This window comes from Bombyx mandarina, chromosome 11 (genome assembly GCF_030267445.1).
Source record: "Bombyx mandarina strain Sakado chromosome 11, ASM3026744v2".
NCBI lineage: Eukaryota > Metazoa > Arthropoda > Insecta > Lepidoptera > Bombycidae > Bombyx > Bombyx mandarina.
Window position 1 is genome coordinate 16,685,499 of NC_143218.1, and position 18,957 is coordinate 16,704,455.

Below are 18,957 nucleotides of genomic sequence, written 5' to 3' on the forward strand. Positions count from 1 at the left end.
ATTACGAGACCTCACATTTCAAGGTAAATCTATACTAATATTATAAAGAGGAAAGATTTGTTTGTTTGTTTGTTTGTATTGAATAGGCTTCGAAACTATTGAACCGATTTGAAAATTCTTTCACTGTTTGGAAGCTATTCCCGAGTTACTTAAGCTATAATATTTTTTGAAAAAATTGAGATCCTTACTAAAACTCCAATAATGTAAACCAAGGTGTAAAAAAATCACCTAAAATATTCTTTACATCGCGTGCCCTGCGAAAACTATTGACGATAGAATAAAGTAATCTATATACTAATATTATAAAGAGGAAAGAATTGTTTGTTTGTTTGTTTTGAATAGGCTTCCAAACTATGGAACCGATTTGAAAAATTCTTTCACTGATTTCTACTATACTGTGCCTATTGTGGGAGGTCCCTTAAATTGGTCCAGCATTTCCCTTGAGCATCGAGACTAGACTGAGCATAGTCAAACACGTCAAATTTGCCCGTACCAAAGCTACATAAAGAAAACAATTAATCCGTCAAGAGCGAAATTATTGAGATGAAGAAGCTTGCATTTATGCGCTAGCTATAAAACGAATAATCCGATAAGTCAATCCGTGGAACATAAAAGTTAAACACAATATTAAGTGGAATATTATCAACAGACTAAATGTAATACAGCGAGCGTGTTCATTTCCTCGACGTTCGAAGACGGCAAATAACGATATAATTATAACATCTTTCGCCTCTAGACGGAGCTAGAGACGATTTATAAGCAACGACTATCGTAACGTTATCCAATCGAGTCGTTAAGTCGTAGACTACGGCCGTTTTCCAATTACAGCACAAGAGCGCATTATGCGGCATAATGCTCAACTGAGCTTCAGCATAATTCGGCATTGTGCGTCACTGAGTCGCATTATGCTCTGTAATTGGAAAACTACCATTAACTAATGGTTAATTACAGAGCATAATTAGCTAAGCTAACAACTAAGCTCAACAGAGGATTAGTTGAGAATTATGCGGCATAATGCGCTCTTGTGCTGTAATTGGAAAACGGTCTACATATAGCAAAATTGCGAGAAATTAAATTATTTGTGAACGTTAATTTTGCGCTAATGAGCGCTATGACATGTCTTTCTTCAAACGAGGCTTTCGGAGAGTACTTACGGGGAGGCAGCGGCTTGGCTCTGCCCCTGGCATTGCTGTCGTCCATGAGAGACGGTGACCACTTACCATCAGGTGGGCCGTATGCTCGTCTGCCTACAGAGGCTATAAAAAAATAAAGTTATTCTGAATAATGTCTATTAAAATTCTTGGTGCTTGTTTACGTAAAACTTGAGGGCGTGGCTGTGGCGACGATATCGGTGCACTCTTGGCGAGATATTGTTAACTCTCCGAGTAAAAATGAAATTATAATTTTTTGATAAAAAAAATAATTTCAAGTCTATCGCCGAACCACCGCTGCACGGTGTCCGCACCACAACGCTGAACCACCGCCGCACCACCGCCATTTGGCGGAAAATTCCGCCGCACGCTTCGAAAGAAATCTCCCAGCACCGCCGCACCACAGCCGAAGCATAGCCGAACGTTTCGAATTTTTTACGTTTACATTTAATAAACACTGGACGTAAAAAACGTTTACATTCACACTCACACATATGTATGTATATGAGAATGATATGTCAATGCTGTAGTGCAGCGGCGGTGCGGCGCTAGTGCAGCGAACCCACTCTTATTAAACAGTCGCGGCTATGGTGCGGCGGTGCTTCGGCGATTAAAATGCGGTGCAGCGGTGTTTCGGCGGTAGAGCAGCGAACCCACTTTTACGTAAGCAGTCGCTCGCGGTTATGGTGCGGCGGTGCTTCGGCGACCATAAAAAAATTCAAATCGTTACAGTCATAGTGCGGCGGCGCTTCGGCGATTAAAATGCCGTGCGGCGGTGCTTCGGCGGTGCTTCGGCGGTGATTCGGCTAAAATCTGTTTTTACTCGGGTCGATGGCATTACGGTGTTGACGGAATCTGTGCACTCTTGGCGAGTTCGTGTTCACTTTGGCCATCAGGGTTGAGTCTGGCCCTAGCCTCTAGCAATAGCTTCAAACCGATTATTAAAAGGGAGTTTTGATAAGTCCGACGTGGACGTACCCCTAGACCAGCCGATGTCCATGTAAGGTCCGTTGTGATTTCGTCTTTTTTTTTATTGTTTAAATAGGTGGACGAGCTCACAGCCCACCTGGTGTTAAGTGGTTACTGGAGCCCATAAACATCTACAACGTAAATGCGCCACCCACCTTGAGATATAAGTTCTAAGGTCTCAATAAAGTTACAACAGCTGCCCCACCCTTCAAACCGAAACGTATTACTGCTTCACGGCATAAATAGGCAGCACTCAATAGTTCCTAAAACAAGTAAAACTGTCTACTTTCAATTGCATTAAAGTTCTTGGTAGGTAATCGTTGTTTATAAATAGCTTCCTCGATCCTCTTGTGCACGCCGCTTACGCAAACGTCATAGCGGTAATAACCTCGAATGTACGAAATGTGGGTCTTATTAATATTAAGGAAAACGCTCCGCCTATACGCTATGTATCATATTTGCGATTTTTACTATTAATACGATTAGCGTATCAGCAATGAGATGTTCATGTTTAAACAGAAACACCCTGTACAGTTTTCCTTAGCGCTAATAGCTTGACTATTGGCTTACATCGAGTCAGTGAGTGTCTAAACACTTGATGTAAATATGTGCATTATGTAAAAATGACCTGAACAATTTAGTGATAACATTAGGTATGAAAATCAAGATGATTAAGTTTAAATCTGTTTATTAACTAGAAGTAATGTGAAGTGCTGGAAGTATTCCAATTTGATCCGAGTACGTACCGCTTTTCTAATTTCTGACAATTATGTTACGCGATTGGAATCGGGATAAATAAAACTTGCACCGACGTACAAATTAAAACTATTTAACACTTACAGAAAACTCACAGAATACTTTACAATTCGTAATTCACTTCTTCCGCTTCGCTTCAGATGATCCGTTTGCTGTTTCGATTCGAGTAGATCCGATTACTAACTGCCTTCGTGTCTGTACAATTATCGAGAACATTGCCGGAAGAGCGAGTCGTTTCGATATGTGTTTCCGCTATTTGATAATAGATGGCGTTGAAATTCTCGAGCGTTCTCGATTTTACTAGTTCTTTTGATATTCATTCCTAATATTCGATGATAGATGGCGTTACTTTTACCAGCGTAACTATGTTCAAGCAAAATAAACTTCTTTCGCGGTAGACCAAAGCAGGAATAAAGGTAGTGCTCTGAGGAATTGTTCGAGAAAATTCCTTCAAATTTTTTTACTGCCCGAGGAAGCAGACGAGCATGCTAAATGGTTACCGTTATCAATGCAAGGGACAGAGCCAAGTCGCTCTACCGCTCCAAGCCGTTGCCTGCCGCTCCAAGCCGTTGCCTACTGCTCCAAGCCGCTGCCTACCGCTAAAAGGACAATACAAAAATACCAGGCTCACGATTCGAATACACCATCGACAATAAGGTTTCTGTTTACATTGCAAGTCAATGAAAACACAAGATATTCGACAATCGCAAGTATACGAGTTGCAAGTATACTGTTAAAGATTGTTTTCAAAGAACGAGACCCGAATTCCAGTTTTATTTAACTTCTCGCATCGCGGTTACTAGGGTTCAGCCCCCACATTAATTATGCAAGTAAAAACAGGAAGCGGTTAGGGCGCAAACAGACCCTTGCATGAATTTCACGCCTACACGTCAACATTAAACAAAGGAGAGTTACGTATCTCATTACTATGTCGCCCAATGATTATAATGATTTACTTAAACTACCAAACGAAACCGGTTCACATTAAGCTATATTTAATTCATTTGTGACTCTTATACTAGTTTCACATAAGAGTCAATTTTGTTTGTGAAACATTAAAGAATAGTTCATACGAAAATGGTTAAGGTTCAGAAGAGACAAGCCAGAAATTACACATCTCAAACTTTATTAGTTACATTGTGCGAAGTTTAAATCAAATTTTACTTGATACGGTGGGTGTTCGTTAATACCTCGACTTCTTGACTGTTTGACGTGTTGACTTAAGTTGTTGACGGAAGTGTGTACATGTTGTCATAAAGAAATATTATTAAACATTGAGACTGTTTGTGTTGTTATTAAAATGATGTTCTCTGATGTTTTTTTTTTTTTATTGCCTTTGTAGGCAGACGGGCATACGGCCCACCTGATGGTGAGTGGTTACCGTCGCCCATGGACTTCAGCAATGCCAGGGGCAGAGCCAAGCCGCTGCCTACCGCTTAATACTCTCCACAAGCCTCGTTTGAAGAAGGACATGTCATAGCGCTCGGGAAACACCGTGGAGGGGAGCTCATTCCATAGCCGGATGGTACGTGGCAAAAAAGATCTCTGGAAACGCACTGTGGATGACCGCAGTGGCTCCAGGTAGTATGGATGAACTGTACTCCGGTGGGGGGCGGTGCGATGGTAAAAACGAGATGCTGGTATCATCTCGAACAATTCCTCAGCGCACTACCCTTGGAACATACGGTATAAAATACAGAGGGAACCGAAGTCCCTCCGGAGACCCAGAGGCTCCAAACGATCCGAGAGAATGGGATTATCGACAATCCGAACGGCCCTCCTCTGTATGGAGTCAAATGGAAGAAGCTGGTATTTGGGAGCCCCGGCCCAGAGATGGGAGCAGTACTCCATGCGAGGCCGGACTTGTGCTTTATAAAGCAAAAGTCTTTGTCCAGGCGTGAAGTACCGCTTCGCTCTGTTGAGGACTCCCAGCATTTTGGACGCCAACTTGGCTTTGCCTTCCAAATGACTCCGAAACTGGACATCGCTCGAAATGTCGACCCCAAGTATCCCGATACTCTCGGAAGGTTGCAGGGATACTCCTTGGAATTGCGGCGCCATGAAAAAGGGGTCCTTCTTCGCAGTGAACGCGCAAACTTGTGTCTTTATCGGGTTGAATTGAACCAAGTTCAATTCACCCCATTCGGAGACTCGCCCCAGAGAGTTCTCCACTTCAGACACAAGTGTTGATCGTCTCTCTTGCACCACGCTCCGAGAGAGAATCTGATGGCCGATATATCGCGCATCCCCCGTGCTATCATCTGCATAGCAATGCATGCCATCAATAGACAGCATGTCATTGATATACAGGGTGAAAAGCGTGGGGGAGAGCACCGAACCTTGTGGAACACCAGCGTTAATGGTCATGGTATCAGAACAGTCACCGTCTACAACGACCGTGATGCTCCGCCTATCCAAAAAGCTAGCGATCCACTTGCAGAGACCCTTGGGGATTCCGTAAGATGGTAACTTCGATAGACGTGGCCTATGCCAGACCCTGTCGAAGGCCTTCGCGATATCAAGGCTCACAGCAAGAGCCTCGCCCTTGCTCTCCAAGGCTTCAGCCCACCTGTGAGTAAGGTATACAAGAAGATCGCCAGCTGAGCGACCGTGACGGAAACCGTACTGTCGGTCACTGATCAGCTGGCGATCTTCAAGATACTTCAGGAGTTGTGTATTTATAATTCTCTCCATCACCTTGGAAAGCAAGGATGTTATCGCGATAGGCCTGTAGCTCGATGGGTCCGACCGGTCACCCTTCTTGGGGATAGGGTGGACGTGGGTGGTCTTCCATGAAGACGGAACCCTGTTAGTGCAATAAGAGAGGCGATACAAACGCGTTAGCGCAGGTGTCAGCTCAGGGGCGCACGTTTTCAAAACCACTGCGGGGATGCCGTCTGGCCCACTCGACTTATGGACGTCCAGGAGTCGGAGCTCCCGCCTGACTGCACACTGTGTGAAGCAGATATCCGGCAGGGAGCTATCACACCGGGGGATGTTCGGTGGTGTGGCACCCCCGTCGTCCACAGTCGAGTTCGAGGCGAAGAGTTTGACCAGAAGGTCAGCCTTCTCTTTCGCGCTGTGGGCCAGATTGTCATCGGACTTGCGCAGTGGTGGGAGACTAGACCTGCAAAAGTTTCCTTCTGCAGCTTTGGCGAGCGACCAAAAAGCACGGCTCCCGGAGGGATAGCTCTTCAATCGCTCGCCAACTCTAGCAACGTGCTCCGACTTCGCCTTGGCAATTACCTTCTTGTAGGACCATTAAGCGGCGTTATATTTCCGCCTTTCTCCTGAGATGTTAGGATCCCGACGTCTCCTGGCATTATCCCATGCCACGTATGCGGACCACTTGAGGTGTACAGCATCCCTGCTGGCATTGTTATACCAGGGTCTGCTGCGACCCCCAACGGGCACTTCAGAGGAGGGAATAAACAATTCCATCCCCTGGAGCACCACGTCTTTGAGACGGTCCGCACAGACGTCAGGATCAGCAGAGGAAAAGCAGAACCGCCCCCATGGATAGGATGCGTAAAATTCACGCAATCCATCCCAATCTGCTGACATATACCGCCAAACTCTTCGATACCCGGTCGTCGTTCGACTATCAGGACGAGAGAGTGGTACGGCAGCACGAATAAGGCAGTGATCAGACGATCCAAGCGGAGTGTCGACCACCACACTGTATCCGGCCGGATCTGTGGTCAGCAGAAGGTCCAACAAAGAAGGCTCGTGCCCCTCGATATCTGGGACACGGGTGGGCTGTGTCACCAGCTGGGAGAAGCCGCAGGCCAAGGCGAAATCGTAGGCAGTCCGACCCGGGAGGTCAGTGGTTCTGGACCCCAACAACTCTTGGTGGTGAGCGTTAAAGTCTCCAAGAACCACCACCTCCGCAGATGGGTACTGCTCAAGCACGCGGTTAGTCCCCTCTTGCACATGCTCAAACAGAGCTGAACCTGCATCACTGCTGTGGGACCTGTACAGGCACGCGTAGATTCGGCTACGGCCCCCGTGATCTACGCGCAGCCATAAGAGGGACAGGTCCCGTTGTTCGAGGCCCCGAAGACGGCGACAACAGACATCAGCCCGGACGAATACGCACACCCCGGCTTTACGCAGGAAGTTGTACTCCAATACGTAGCCGGGGTACTCAAGGTATGAGGTATCATCCGGAGCAGATATCTGCGTCTCCGTTAAAAAAAGCAGGGCAGGCTGCGCCGTCTCAAGGTGGTGGTGTACGGCGTCAAGGTTGCTATGTAGGCCCCTGACATTGCTGAAATCCACATTAAATGTGGAATGGGGAACCGCCTGTGAAACCCTTTTCTTTTTTTTTGTCGACTTCATAGTTGTAAAATTTTCGGAGAGTAGGATTAGGAGAGGTAGGATGTTGGAGGTGAGATCGAGGCAACACCTGAATGAAGCGCGGAACATAGTACGTGCTCGACCACGGATTGCGTGAGAGACCGACGCAGGGCATGGAAGGGCCCCCAGTCCACTCTGCGTGCGATCGCCGGGATCCACTCCGGTCTCCGACTCCGGCACGACGACCGCACGACAGGATTTTACACCGGTTGGCGGGACAGCTTCCCGGGGCGGAGTTTAGTAGAGACACCCGGGTTCAGGTCCCCTACTGACCGGCGGGCGGCAGCGGGTACCGTTTCACTGGGTCTCCCTATACCCCCGTCAAACAATCACGCCCCGTGAGTTCGCACGCACGTCTGCTCCGCAAGTTCCAGGCGTCACCAAGACTCACCCCCAACAAGGAAGGGGAAAGGGAAGGGATAGAACTGGCTCTCCAACCCACACGCCGGAACACAGCTAGGCTATTTGGCGGCGGACTCTAGTTGGAGGGTGGTCGCCAGTCAGTCGTACTAGGTCCTACCACCGGTTATGTTTTCGGCTCCCGTTTAGCACCACCCAGGGGTCACTTGTAGGGAATCGAGGGTTAAACCTACGGAAGCGGGAAGCACCAACCCCCAAAACGGTGATTCCATACGCACCATAGTGCGCAATTTGAGCAATACGTCAAATCAAACCCAAGATAAGAATAATTTTTATTATTAGTATTTTCTTCGGTTTTCGCGAGGTGTAGACAAAATCAAAACTTAAACAAAACAGCTTAGTATCGGGTTTTTAACTTTCAATATTTAATTTTTTTGCGAAGATAGGAGGATGAGGTCACATCCCACCTGCTGTTGAGTTGTCTCCAGACTTCATAGACATCAATCACGTTAATACCGCCACTCGCCTTGAGTCATGAGGTCTAAGCCTCAATTGTATTTATGTATATTTTTTTTCCGTGTAGGCAGGCGAGCATAGGCTCACCTGATGGTGAATGGTTACCGTGGCTCATGGATGTCAGCAATGCTACTAGCAGAAACCGGTGCTTTGATGTTGAATTAACTATTACGTTAGCTTCTTTGAAATAACGCGAATTTTCAGTTTTGCAATTTAAAAATAAAAGATGTGTGGTGTCGTGGGACACCGGATAGGAACGAAGTTCCTTATTATAAAAATATTAATTTTAAGTCCTATTCGAGGTATAAACAAAATAAAACTGGAGGTTTCGCAACAACCCGCGGTCATTCGGTAACGTGCGAACTTATCGTGGTACAATTCATTCACGGTTGTTTGCATAAGAGTTAGTGTATCGTGCAAACGAACACTCTGAGATCGTGGTCAATGAATGATAAAAAAATATGTATATTTTTTGTACGTTATTACAAAGTTAAGTCGTACACTTTGTGTGTATTACTAATAAAAATCTTACGTTACGGACGTTTTTTCCCGGTTAGGGTACCCCTCCGCATCGTCCCATAAGAAACTTCGTTCCAAAAACAGACTACGAATAATGTTGAAACTCAAATCGCTAGTTTGCAAAACCGTACAAAGTAATCTGCCAGACTAACTTGACTTCGTACACCCGCTGCTGTATCTTGTTCCCAACTTCACAGTTCTCACTGAATCAAACCTTAGTTTCAGACCTTGGTTTTGTTAAGACAAGTAAGTTATGGCGTTTGAAATTTGTAAGACGATCACAGCAAGAAGCGTGAATACGGAAGGACTTTAGTACGGTAGTATTAGTATTAGTAGTAGTAAGGATGGAGTGCTTCTCTAAGGAATTGCTTGCGATGACCCCGTCACTCCCTTTTTAATATCGCACTACATGCCTATAATCTAGAGCCAGTGCATGAATTATTTTCGTCACATACCATCCGAATTTGGAATGAATGTTCCTCTTCTGTGCTTCCTCTGAAATTGTGTGAACACGATACAACGTTTTGGTTATACCTTTGAATAGACCATTGGCTGATGTTCTCTACCGACGATGACCACTTAATGAGTCGTAAGTTCGTCTGCCATGATAGGCGAGAAAAAAGGAACGCACTTTTTTATTGACGTGACAACGTCTTATAATTCGATGGAGCCGGCTGCACGCACGAAAAAACATGACTCATGCGGCGTTACCTCGCTCTGAGGCGTATTTTCTTATGACGTTGTCACGTTCAACTATCGTCAGTAAACCGACTTTCCAGACAACCGCTTTTTTTTGCATTGAAACTGTATTGAGGTTTACATTAAAAAATAAGATTTGGACATAATATTGTACAAATTTGGACAAACTCTAGTCTGAAAGGTGTGTACAAATATACAATACAATTAAAGCTGCGACAAATGAACAGGAGTTTCAGTAACCATAATCCTGGTCCAGCAGATGGTTCGTCATAAGATCTCATCTAAGATCTGATTTATCATTAATTATAAATTTAGAGCTTATGAAAAATAATAAGGGAGCGAGGGGGCTTGTATTGCGCACAAAGCCGTAGCCACATCGCTATAATATGTACATAAACATACATAATATATATTACTGTTGGTCTTGAGTCTTCTAGTTGGGATGAAGCCCAGCGTGGCAGCCTGCTGTTGGAGTCATCCTGTTGCCCTTATTACTTTTTCCCTTATACCCAACTTATCCTAACTACTAACAAAAAAATGGCTATGTACCTGTTTTGAAATAGTCCGAAACAGCGATGGTTTCCTCAGGGTTAATCCGGAGAAATCGTAGGAAGATTACAAGTGTCCTATAATTTCGGGAGCATACCCGTTAGGGCTCACGAAAGGGCACTCGCTACGTAGCTTAACAAAGCACAAATAGTGTGAACCTAAGCACACAGTTTAGAATCCACACGTGCTCTACTAACTTCATACGACCCAATGTTTGCGTTTGTAATTAAATTTTTTTGGGGCCCACAGATCCGTGCGGTGTTAGGTTAATTCATTTTTCGTTACGATTTTATGAAAACTTCATGAACGAGGTCCCAGCACGGCGTCTATTGACTAATAATAATGGATTTCTCCGCAACACCGAAGTGAGTCTTCGGGGGATAATGATGTTTGCTTACAAAAAAAAAAAGAACATAATGATGAAGATCTTTAGGGAAGATTGTTATATTTTTTTAAACTTTGCTTTATTATCTTGTAGGGTATTAAGTTAATGGGTACTGCTTTTAAGGTTTTTTTGTTTTGTTTTTAATGTTCATTAAATTACAGGTATTTTCCTCAGCTTCATTAAACGAGATATTGTGTTCGGTTTATTGTTAGGGAAATTTCATTAATTATTGCTTAGATTAATAGCGCGGAAACAGTATGATGCCGGACGAACCTCAAGCGCTCGGGCCACTTGATTTTAAGCTATTAAATGGCTAACGGCGACTATAGGTATAACGCGAAAGCCGCCATATACCATGAGATATAAGGTTGAAGACTCTATAGCTGGCGACCTTCAAAACAGAAGTCGTGGCTGTTTCATGGCAGTATCTACCTAGACGACCTACTGAACGTGTTGTAATGGAACTTATGCCGTTCTTTTAGTACTACAAATCGCTGGGAAATCTAATTTCGTCCAAATAAAACGTAGTGTACTAAAAATATAAATTTGTAAAAGTAATTTTGACCAGTAGTTGGTTTGAATTGGTAGGTCAGCTGCCACTCAAAACCAAATTGTTTGCCTAGCTGCATTAAGTAAAAACCGAAAATTACTTGCATTAATATTTTTCCTGCAGAGTTTTTAGTTCCCTTCGATAGCATGAAACTATAGGTATGTCTATTTTAGCTAACCTGTGATTAAATTTGCAATCGATTTACGTTTGACGATTACGTGATCTGTTTTATTTATACAAAACTGAACTTTCGAAAGAAAAAAAAATGTTTTTCGTCATCCCACAGACGTCCACTCAAATAACTAATTTCGATATTTAAAAAAAATTTATAATCCTCTAATTTAGGTTTGCTGGAAGAAAATTCGCGTCTGCGTACTATTAACACTTATGCGGAATTTACATTACGAAATTAATGTCATGCTTGTTGAACTCAGTTTCACGAAAGTAGTTTCGAAATTAATTTAATTTTTTTGCGAAATTAATTTTGTAAAAAAATTAGTGTCGCGAAATCCACAGTATCGCAGTAAGCATGGCGCCTTCAGCATCAAAGCTATATTTTGCTATATTCGATGTAGCTAAAGAAATGATTATATATTATAAACTTTAAAAAAGACTATGACGATGCAGACGATCTTCAGCTGTATTGTCAAGCTCCACTTCCTCAGTTACATGATGCTATTCGAACTATGAATAGCGACTTACGCATCTTATCTGAGTGGAGTAACGCGTACGGCCTTAAACTGAATCCAACAAAAACGCAGTCTATAATTGTTGGCAGCCAAAGGACATGCAGTAAGATAGAGTGGACACATCTGCCCCAATTGTCTCTTGACGGGATAAACATCCCGTTTAGTGACACCGTTAAAAATCTTGATGTTATCATTGATCGCAGTTTGTCATGGGGACCACAACTGGTGTCAGTCAGTCGCAAACTATTTTCCTCTGCAGGTTCCTTACGTAGGTTGCGTAATTTTCTTCCAACATCTACTAAAATTGCACTTGCACAGTCTCTGTTACTCCCCATTATTGATTATGCCGACGCCAGCTATCTTGATCTAACCGAGGCCCAGCTAAATAAACTTGAGCGGCTTCAAAATTTTATCATAAGGTTTATATTTGGTTTACGCAAATATGACCACGTCTCTGAGTATCGAGTTAAGCTCAAGTGGCTTCCTATTCGTTATCGCCGGAATGTTCATATATTGTCTCTTCTTTACAGTGTCCTGTTTAATTCCTCGTCCCCGCGCTACCTTCAGGAACGTTTTGATTTCCTACATACTGCAAGCTCTCATTCACTCAGGTCATCGGAGAATTTAAAGCTGAAGTTTCCGGCTCACGGGACGTCATTTTATGACCATTCCTTTGCGGTTGAAGCTGTCCGTTTATGGAATGCGTTACCCTTAAGCGTTAAACAATCGTCCTCGCCGGAAATTTTCAAGTCCAGATTGAAATCGCACTACTTTGCCAGCCCATGGACATCTACAACGTAAATGCGCCACCCACCTCGAGATATAAGTTCTAAGGTCTCAGTATAGTTACAACGGCTTCCCTACCCTTCGAACCGAAACGCATTACTGCTTCACGGCGGAAATAGGCAGGGTGGTGGTACCTACCCGTGCGGACTCCCAAGAGGTCCTACCACCAGTGAAACGAAACTAATTTGCATGCATGAAATTAATGCATGCATTACGAAAGTATTAAATTACACGTGAAACTGTTGATAAAACTAATATCACGAAATTAATTTCATGTCACTAATTTCGTAATGTAAATTCGCATTTAGTAATGAAATCTGTAATGGCGTCGTGAAACATTGAATTTATTGAAAATTTATTTTACTTTATTATACGAAACATTGATTAATAAGCTGGTTACATGATTAAAAAAATACTGTTCATCCCCTTTATGTTATGAGAGTATTACAACCAGATTCAGAACAATGTTAACGTATAATAACAACAAAATTATACATAGAATTGGTTGTTCGGCTCGGGGCGAACGTTTTTCCTTTACTTTGTAAACTTTCTAGGAAATTTTCAAATCATTATTATTCATGAGCGTGTTTTTATTTTTGTAGCTCTTTTATTTTGAGTTTCTATGGGAATCTTTTTTGAATCTGATATAGTTGATAGAAGCTTTTGATTCACTTGAAGTCTTAGAAATAGCATTGCCGAAATTGAACCAATACTTAATGATAGCACTAAGAATATGTGTGATGTATAAGTATATATAATAATATCAACTACTCCAGACAATGAAAGATTTAACTGCGTTTTCTGTAATATAAATACATAGTACAATTTAATATCTTTAATTAAATTAATATTTTAAACAACATTATTAAATTGTGTAAGATTAAATTATTTCTCTTCATTGAATGACAGGTTAATTTATGAACTTGTCTATGAAAATATTTTTAAAAATAAATAGTTTTATCTTTACATAGGTATTATAATTATGTAGTATATTTTAACTATAGGATAGTCGTTACAGGAAACAGAAATGGGTCATGATGAGAAACCTGATGATTATCAAGCGAGATGATGATGGTGGTACATATGATTGAATCTTAAATGGTTATTGTTAGAGCGAAAATGTTACGGCAAAGGCTATAGAAAAGTCCGTGACGTCAAATTTTTTTTTATTGCTTAGATTGGTGGACGAGCTCACAGCCCACCTGGTGTTAAGTGGTTACTGGAGCCCATGGACATCTACAACATAAACGCGCCACCCACCTTGAGATATAAGTTCTAAGATCTCAGTATAGTTACAACGGCTGCTCCACCCTTCAAAACGAAACGCATTACTGCTTCACGGCAGAAATAGGCAGGGTGGTGGTACCTACCCGCGCGGACTCACAAGAGGTCCTACCACCAGTAATTACGCAAATCATAATTTTGCGGGTTTCAATTTTATTACACGATATTATTCCTTCACCGTAAATTACGTCATCATGAGTAAGGACGTGGGATGGTACCTCAAAAACGCCCTCTATCTTTGCAAGTGCTCGTATCGCTAGTAGTAACGACTCTTGATTTAGCTTATGAAGTGGGCGTGATATCGTTTCTCAATAATTTCGTATTTATAAAATGCGTTATTGCTGTCGGAAAATTTAGCTTTAACAGATTAAAAAAATATATGTTTCTACATTCAATTCCTTCGCATTTCTGTTATATGCGTTCGTTAGATTGTGATGAGGCCTCACACGGTCAAGGGGAGGTTTTTGGAACGAAGTTCTTTATGGGATAATGCGGAGGGGTACCGTAACCGGGAAAAAAAGTCCGCAACGTAAGATTTTTATTAGTAATGCACACAGTGTACGACTTAACTTTGTAATAATGTACAAAAAATAACATATTTTTTTATCCTTCATTGACCACGATCACAGAGCGTTCGTTTGCGCAATACACTAAGTCTTATGCAAAAAACCGTGAATGAAGTGTACCACAATAAGTTCGCACGTTACCGAATGGCCGTGGGTTGTTGCGAAACCTCCACTTTTATTTTGTTTATACCTCGAATAGAACTTTAAATTAATATTTTTATAATAAGGAAATTCGTTCCTATCCGGTGTCCCACGACACCACATATCTTTTTTTTCGTGGTACATTTGCTTAGTCACAGCAGAGCGCGGTTGGTTTTGACTAGTCGTAAAATAAACTTAGTTCCCTTACATATTAGTTACAGAAACTACATTTACGTTATCTATCTGGTGGTAGGACCTCTTGTGAATCTGCACATCCGTGCAGATTCCAGGTACCTATCCAGGTATCACCACTCTGTCTATTTCAGATTTCGCCGTGAACTAGTAATGAGTTTCGGCTTGAACTTATATCTCAAGGTGGATGGCGCATTTACGTTGTAGATGTATTTGGGTTCCAGTAACCATTTAACACCAGGTGGGCTGTGAGCGCATCCACCCATCTAAGTAATAAAAAAAAAATCTATCCATATTTGTAATAGTCAATGTATAGATTACGTACATGTTTCCTTAAAGGCTCCGAAACGGCTGGGCCGATTTCGATGAAAATTTCAAGGAACTTTCAAATTGGCTGAGTGGCCTAATGACTGTGTGAAGTTTGGCAGCGATCAGATAAAAAAATATATTATACATATAATCTAATAATGTATATCTGCAAAATTCGAAGCGTTTTGCGAAATAATTCCTATATTCTTTTTAACAGTGTCCGAATTGTTCAAAACATAATTATGTAATTTCCCAAAAGTATTTTACAACCGGTTGTGATATGTTTGTTGTAGTTTTTTGTAATTATTTTATTAAAATTCAGTACTGTTTCGAATTAACAGTAGCTTTATCCAAAATGCTTAGTTTAATTCAGAACGAATGCATCTTTTAAAAGTACCTACAACACAAAAGCCGACTCAATTCGGTGTTTATCTAACATCGGTTTAAGTAAGGTATTAGCTAAATAGTACTCTTAATCCTCATCCAATCAGCAATGAAGGCAAGTCGCAGGCTGCTCGTATCCCCCAGATCTCATTTCAGCTGGAAGGCGGCACTGGTAAATGAACCCCGACCTTTTTAGGACCGTCAAAAGGGTAAGTGCGAAATGAGCACTACATTTTGCTTATTGAAGTAAAATATCTAGAAATGGTACCTAAAAATACCTAGAATTTACTGGTGGTAGGACCTCTTGTGAGTCCGCGCGGGTAGGTACCACCGCCCTGCCTATTTCTGCCGTGAAGCAGTAACGCGTTTCGGTTTGAAGGGTGGAGCAGCCGTTGTAACTATACTGAGATCTTAGAACTTATATCTCAACGTAAGTGGCGCATTTACGTTGTAGATGTCTATGGGCTCCATTAACCGCTTAACACCAGGTGGGCTGTGAGCTCGTCCTTCCATTTAAGCAATAAAAAAAAGATTTAAATTCCAATTCCTAATAAAACTAAAGGGGGTTGTAACTTTGATGAGCTCCTTGATCGATTAGTCGGGTTTGTTACCAAATATTTAAGTATGTCAAATCTCTCATACGAATAATGGAGGCAAAACAGTTAAGCAGTTAGTTGGATTGTTAGGACAACTGTTACACAATAAACTCGTTGACACATCTAGCTCACCAAGAAAATAAAGACCAAGGAAATGTTCTTCAAATTTGTTAATAGACATAAACCTCTTCTAGCAAAGATTTATATCTCCCAGCATACAAACGCTTACTGTGTTAGACGTATTAACGCGAGATCCTGAAAGCGGCGCGTTACGATTGTTACAATCAAAGGCCGCGTCAGCCCCGGGCGGGTTCATTCGTCATTCTACCGACGTCATTTGTACCCCGGAGGCGGCGAAAGGGTTGATTGGCTCGAGTCCTCGATCTTGGAGGATACACGTAATTGTATGTAATCTTTTTTTTTTGTGTTTACCGTCGAAACTACAACTTCTGAAGTGAGCGCATTAGAAGATGGGAGAATTACGCTTGTACCCGTAACCTGATCTGATCCTGCGACAACATTTAATTTCACTTTGAAACGAAGTTCCTTATGGGACGATGTGGAGGGGTACCCTAACCGGGAAAAAACGTCCGTAACGTAAGATTTTTCTTAGTAATGCACACAGCGTACGACTTAACCTTGTAATAACGTACAAATATACAACAACGTACAAAATATAACATATTTTATTATCATTCATTGACCACGATCTCAGAGGGTTCGTTTGCGCAATACACTAACTCTTATACAAACAGCCGTGAATGAAGTGTACCACAATAAGTTCGCACGTTACCGAATGACCGTGGGTTGTTGCGAAACCTCCAGTTTTATTTTCTTTATACCTCGAATAGAACTTAAAATTAATATTTTTATAATAAGTAACTTCGTTTCTATCCGGTGTCCCACGATATCACACATGTTTTTTAAAGATGCGGCGGGTAGCTACTGTAGAACACAAATATTTGACATTTTTTTCAATACCTAATCGTTGGCAGCCGAAAAAGCTATTTCAAGTACTCACGGACCGGTAGGTGAGCTCGCGGGCTCAACCTGAGAGAGTTGCTAATACTAGCCCTAACAAGAGCAGTGCATCGCTGGATCGCAATAGCGACCCACTGTAAAAAATCCGGCGAGAAACTCAGTGGGCTGTGCCTATGGGCTAGCTCGAACGTCAAACTCGCGAGGAGTTCTATGAGGAAATGCTTAATGATAAATGGGATTCGATGTGCAATAAAGTATACTCTATCTCCTCCCTCTATCACGTTTTCAGCTTTCAATATTCTTCCGATTATACAATAAATAATAGTTTAAAAAAACTAACAAAATACGCTTGTTTAGAAAATCCAACTAAAAAATTGAAAATAAATTTTAATAAATTGGATTCAAAATAAAAAATGATTTTATTGTAAAAAAGCGTGGGGTGCTTTTCAGGACACTTTCAAATTACCCTATCTGTTCATAAAACATTTTTAACTACTGATACCATGCACCCCACGCTTTTTTTACAGTAAAATCTTTTTTCTTACGCTATTTTTAATTCAAATTTATTATAATAAATTTATTTTCTATTTTTTAGTTGGATTTTCTATAAAAGCGTATTTTGTTAGTTTTTTTAAACTATTATTTATTTTTCATTTTTTAGTTGAATTTTATTATTATTATTTTTTGATTTTTTTTTGATTATTTATATTGAATTGAATTGTCTTCTATTGATTATATTGAATTGTCATCGGTCCTTAATAAGTATACCTAATTTCAGGTTAATTTGAGGTTTTGAAGGGGGTCAAAATCATGTTCAATGATTCCGTTACAAACATAACTAGTCAGGTCATAAGTATTGTCACACAGTAAAAACTTTTCGTTTAGAATGCTGGCCACAAAAAAGTTTATTGAATTCGAATTTCGAATTGTTCATGAAAATAAAAATGTAAACTTTTAGAATTTTACTCATTTTTAAATATGGAGTGGACGCTTAAAGAAGACCGTTTTGCAGTTATTGCGTTGCATCGTTGCGGTTACGCGCCAATTCAAATTTTTAACATACTGAAAAATTTTAATATAACCAAAAGATTCGTTTATCGTACCATCAAACGATACAATGAAGACTCGAGTGTAGATGACAGGTCAAGAAGTGGTCGCCCTCGGTCTGTTAGGACTCCAGCAGTGATAAAAGCTGTGAAGGCGCGAATTCAAAGAAATCCCAAACGTAAACAGAAAGAAAGAAAAGAAATCTTCATTTTCCTAATAAATAAGTTTAATCATTACGTATTTTAATATTAAGTATGTGCCAATAATAAAGGGAAGAGACTCGACCTAGTATAATCTCGCAAGAGTTTCGGCAAAAACCGAGCTCTGCAATTAGCGAGACTAAAGCCGGGAGTGACGGATGACCGCGCCCGGTGAGCGATCGGTAGCTGTGAGCTGATGCCGCGTAATTAACTTAAAATCGATGTGTATTTAATCATAGAAATAGTGTGTTAAAAATGTGTGGTGTCGTGGGAGACCGGATAGGAACGAATTTCCTTATTATAAAAATATTAATTTTATGTTCTATTCGAGGTAAAAAGAAAATAATTATTCGGGTATAAATTTTTTTTATGATTTTTTTATTGATAAAAAAAACTACTTTACAAAGTTATCAACTTTATTTTATTCAAAATGATTTATAAAAAATATATAATAATAATATACAAAGAAACAGCTATTTAGATGAATAATAATAATAACCGTCATCACGTAGACTATACACTAGACATTGCAAACTTTCATACTAAGACTATACATAAATATCAAAAATTACGAGTCCGAGTTATCCGCATTAGGGATAATCGCAAGGGTCAACCACTCTGCAGTGCAACTGCAGCAGCCTTGCTCTGGGGGAACCACCTGCATGATCACGGTATCCCATACGCCAGGTAAGTATGGGTTGTATGATTGTCTGTCTAAAAATGGCCTTTTTTACATCAAATTTGTTATTAAGTAAAGTGAAACAAATTAATCTCACAGCTGCTCCCCGCCATTGCATTGACACTAATGTATATTTTTTATAAAATCTTCTGGCTTCTGTTCGAACATGTACATAATCCAACGCTGCATTATTAAAACAAACATTGTCTGCACCTCCTATAGATCCAAATCTGGGTTGCCTTCTTGTAAGGAATTTGCAAATCGGATCCTAACCTAGTTTCATGAAACTC

General features: G+C 41.1%; 1 non-coding gene across 1 annotated transcript; it reads right to left on the reverse strand.

The window, feature by feature from the left end:
• Nucleotides 1-18,529: 18,529 nt before the first annotated feature.
• On the reverse strand, nt 18,530-18,683 carry LOC149502090 (U1 spliceosomal RNA). Its single transcript, XR_016323916.1, has one exon. It is a non-coding gene; the product is annotated as a U1 spliceosomal RNA (small nuclear RNA).
• Between the last annotated feature and the right edge of the window lie 274 nt (nt 18,684-18,957).